The sequence below is a fragment of the Eretmochelys imbricata genome, chromosome 8 (assembly GCF_965152235.1).
Source record: "Eretmochelys imbricata isolate rEreImb1 chromosome 8, rEreImb1.hap1, whole genome shotgun sequence".
Taxonomy (NCBI): domain Eukaryota; kingdom Metazoa; phylum Chordata; order Testudines; family Cheloniidae; genus Eretmochelys; species Eretmochelys imbricata.
Genome location: NC_135579.1, coordinates 76864836 through 76869925, shown reverse-complemented (window position 1 = coordinate 76869925; position 5090 = coordinate 76864836).

The window sequence follows — 5090 nt, the reverse complement described above, 5'->3', positions numbered from 1 at the left end:
CCTGTGTGTGTTACCCCCACTCATTACATCATGGCTAAAATTAGCCTATAACAGTGGTTCCCAAACTTTAATAACCTGTGAACCCCTTTCACTAAAATGTCAAGTCTCATGAACCCCCTCTTAAAAATGAATATTTCCAGGGATTTTCTCCTTTACATAAGTATAAATTATAAAAGCAGTGATCTTGAAAATATAAAATTTGTTTTTGTGACGTGCTTATTAGTCCAGTGCCAGGTTTACAATGGCTCCAGTGGCTCCATGGAGCCAGGCCCATGCTCAGAAGGGGCTCTGGCCTGCTCCGCTTGCACTGCACCCTGAGACCCTCCTGGCTCCTCCTGCCCACCACTCGCTTCTCTTGGCCTGCCTGGTGGCTGGCCAAGGGCTCCTCTCTGCCCATTGGTCCCACCCCCTGCTCCTCTCAGCCCCACAGTGCACCTCCGGCTCTGGGCAGTCTCTGTTTCCCACCACCTGTGGGGCCCCACCTGTCTCCCCGGAGCTGAGCCGCCTGGGACTGGTCCAGAAACCTGGCCAGTCTCAGCCAGGTGTGGGTAGGGGGTGGGGGAGACAGTGCAGAGGGCTTGGCTGGGCTCCTGCAGGCAAGTGCATCTTGAGGGACTCCGGCCAGGACAGGTCCTGGCCTGGCTGATCGTGCCACTCCCGAGGGTCCGGAGCAATTTCCAGCCCTGGGACCAGCCCTGGCAGCGCTGCCAGCTCAGCCCGGCAGACATCGCCTCCCAGCAGGGCTGGTGAGTGCGACTGGGAGGCAGGGCTTAGGGGGGTGAGTCTGTGGAGAGTATGGTAGGGTGCTGGGCTGTGAAGGGGCAGGGAGGATCTGTGTCTGTTGGGGCACTAAGGAGTGGGGGTTCTGTGGGGGGTGCTGGGCAGTTGTGGTGGGGCTGTGGGCAGGGGTGGTGCTGTGCTGGGTGCTGTGCATTTGTGCATACCACAAGGAGTATCTGCTGGGGGGCTGGCCATAGGGAGTCGGGGGCGTGGGGGTTGTGTGGTGTGGCATATGCCCACCCCCCCATGGGGAAGGGGCATGCTGGCAGCACAGGGCCAGGCAGGCCACTGTGCATCTGGCAACTGCCGGTTTGTAAATAGTGACCTTGCATTGGGCGGAGCAGGGATGCCCCTGCCATGCGATGCCCCATTGCCTCTGACTGGACCCTTACTCTGGGGACTGACCTCCCCACGCCATGCTCCTTTGCCTCCATGGGGGCCCACAAATATGTTTGGCGCCAGGCCCACAAAAGGTTAATCCGGCCCTGCTTATTACACACTATTATTAATTATTATTTATCATTACAGTATTTTTATTACATTATGAAAATGGCAACACTCTTCCAAGATCTCACTTTTGTAGCTTGTATCACTTTGAATAAGCCTGTTGTAAAACAAGGCTCCTAGGTTTCACCAAGGAGTATCAGACGTGAAACCGCATGAAGGTGTTTAAGAAGCCAACTCAAAGAGTTCCTCCTACACAAGCATTCAGGTCTTGAGCCGTCCAGGCAAACAACGCACATTACAACAAAGCTTAAACTTGTTCTTCATAATAATTTTAAAAACAATACTAGCTGCCTATTTAATTTTTAAAACAGCAAAAAATATTCTCCATTTCTTATAAGGAGTCTTGAAGTTTAAATCCCCTCAGTGTGATAGATATGTTTGCTTTGATCTGCTTAGCTCTTGGAAGTCTATGGGCTCCGGGCTGCTGGCCCCATGCTGCCAGGGGTCCATAGCGACAGCTCTGTCTGTCATTAGGGAATTTTTTCCCGAGAACCCCCTGTAACATTTCGCGAACCCCCAGAGGTTCATGAATCCCATTTTGGGAACCACTGACCTATAAAATCCTGTGATCTTCTCTTTGTCCTGTAAAATGCCTAATACACTTTGGGACATTGTAAAAGCAACCACAATAATAATGAATAACAAACTTATCAGCTCAGCTTTTCAGTTAAAAAGGAGTTTTCAGACAGACACTAAAGAACCTAATGTTGATCAAAAGCATACTAGTCTTGGAAACAGCATTCGGAAGCCCAGTTCAGCCAAAGTTCAGAAAATGGGAGTCAATCCTTTTTGATGGTTTGTGCATAGTTCTTCACTTATTTAACAATACAAGGTATTTGGAGACCATTGTCAACAGCTAAAATTGTCTCTATAGATAAAACAATTTGGGCCAAATTCTTCCCTGGTGTAACTGCACAGATTTCACAAGAGTTACATTAGGGATGAATTTGTCCCCTTCTCCTTGGGAACAGCAAGAGAGATCAGGAAATTAAACTTCCCTTGAGCTTTTAAATTCAGATTAAAGCAGTTTTCAGTATGTCTAAAGTATTCCACACTTTGTAACAGTAATATATATTTCAGCTCATCTAAGAGCTTTGCTTTTCCTTTCCAGGTTCACCCCCTGATCCACTAATGCTCATGATTCTGAAAGGCCACCCTTGAAATTGACTTTATTATTTGCATATTTTGTTTATTTAAATTCTAATTCAGATTTTAAAAATATTTTACCTGCTAGAGAAAAAATTGAAAAATACAAATCTGGCGAAAAGCAAACTGTGTGGGTCATATAAACTTATAAAGGCTGAGGTTTAAAGTAGCCTAAGAGATATCAGGAATCCCAAGTCTTGTCTTTCCTATCTGAAATTAACGAAATCTCAGTCATGTTCTCAGAGATGCTATTGAAAACAATATTGTTTGGTCTATGTTAGAAACATACACTGTTTTCAATAGTTGCTGAATAGTTGATGGGAAGCATTTTCAGCAATGGTTCCATTTCCTTGAGTAGTCAAAACTCTTGATTAATGCTCCCCGACAGAAATGGTCTGCCCCCTAACACTGTCTTGAAGCACAAAGAGTGTGATTCTCATCTTCCTCTGGCTTCAGTACTACTCACAGGAGTGATGAGTGCTGGATGTGCCCTGGTTTTATATTTTACAAGATCAATTCCTGGAAGTCTAACTCAGAAAAAAGACCCAGGCTGAAATCAGTGGAAGTCAGGGAGCTCTCTTCTGTCAGATGCTAAGCATCTCTGCCAGGCTAGTCCCTCAGGACTGGGCCGTCAGGGCTATCCTAGAGAATTAGACTATTGGTAATTGAATTGGTGGGATAATACCAGAGTAAGCACTAGTGTGGTGTGTTCACATGACTCGTGGGTTTGGATGCAAGTTGATTGTAATTTTACTCTGTGTCCAAACCAACACTGCATTACACTGTCGTAGTGTTGTGGTTGTACTGCCTTCTGCACATATCTCCCACAGTGTCTAGTACAGGTGCCTGGGAGATTTCAAAAGGCCTTCTGGGGTCCTGGACTGCTGAATTAGGATCCAGATCTGAGCTTTCATTGAGTTCAGAAGTTTTTGGATCTGGAGTTTTGCTCTGGGCCTATCACTGGGCCAAATTCTGCTATCAGGTATACTTGTACAAATCGAGATTTACTCCACATGTATACTGGTGTAAATGAGAGCAGAGCTTTAATATTCCTGATTTTGATTTCTTTTTTCCCAAAAGAAACATTATAAATGGCCAGGGATGTAGATCTAAGAATCAGCTCACACTTCAAATCTTATCTTCAAGATTCAAGCCATGTCTGTTTTTCAATTTGTGTCTGTTGTTGCATAAAACTAAACCAATACTTACTAAGTGACCAAACATAAACAAACCAATTCCACTAGGACAGGAAACTCATCAATGTGTTTATAATGTGAAGCATACTGAGGTGAGGTTTCCTTCTTCCTCAAAATATTGTAATGCAATTAGTTTAAAGCAAGAAAAGTCCTGGATCCTTAAGCTATGACTTACAATATGTGACAATCTCTAGTAAATACTGGCATATTAGGTTAATCAATAATGATACCTCTTATGCAGCCTCATCCAAAGGCCAATGAAGTCAATTGGACTCTTTGACTTGAATGGGATTTGGATCAGACCTTCAACTGGAAAAGAAACATAGAAGAGGCATAGCTGAAAGTGAAGTACAATTGCAAACTGCAACCACATAAACATTTTTCAGTTTTAAAATTGGATCACGTCTATCTCCACCTCCATGACTTTTTTATGAATTTGGTGATCATTCAAAAATAGGTACAGGCTTCAAAAGCCTCCATAGTCTTAAAGCATGTAATACAGGCATTTGTATATTTGTGCTGAACAATTTTCAATACACAGCAAAATGTTTCCAATGCACCAAAGATGACCCTGGCCCCAGTCCTGTAAATGCTTATGCTGATGATTAACTTTATACACATGAGCAGTCCCCATGGGACTATTCCCATGCATAAAGCTACTCATGTACATAGGTCTTTGCAGGATCAGGATCCGTGTAATCTGCATCATGAGCCTTCCGAAGACACCCAACATGACAAACTTAGTCTATTTCCCCCTCTGAGACCCCATTTCAGGAAGGCAGCCTTATACATAGGGGCACTTATGCACAATTTTAACTGTAAGCATGTGCTTAAATCCCAATGATTTAAGTCTCATTGACTTCAATGGGCATGAAGCACATGTTTAAAGTTAATCATGTGCTTAGGTGCTTTCCTGAATCTACTGTTATAGATAATGCTCTGACTTTGCTGGAGCACTAAATATGTGTCCCTGGCCTCTAACTCACAGCCAGAATCAGGCAGGATTTAGATTTTTGGCAAGCTTTTTAACCCCTGAAAAAAGAATTCTCCTCCACAATAAAGACATAGTCTAGTTCAAGTAAAAAGAAATATGGGTCTCCCTACCCATTACTTGTCTGGCAGTTTGTAAATTCCTTTTTCATTCCTAGAAAGAGGAGCAAGTCAAAATCCCAGTTCTAGATCCTTTATTGTTTCTTAGGGTCCTCTGTTTGAACTGGAAAGTAATGGACTGTTTCTGGACTAGATTGTGCAGAAAGGTCACAGTTACAAATACCACTTTAGAATGTATATTTGCTCCAGATCCTGTTCCAGTTATATTTAATTTAATCCAACAACCCTGATGTCTTTAATCCTATTAGTTTTCAAGATCCTCCACACAGTGTTTATATTTTTTTGTTTTTATGAATGTTTTCTCATCAGCTATCTCTAAGTCCTTGACAGCTGCTCCCTCCAATGCAGAAA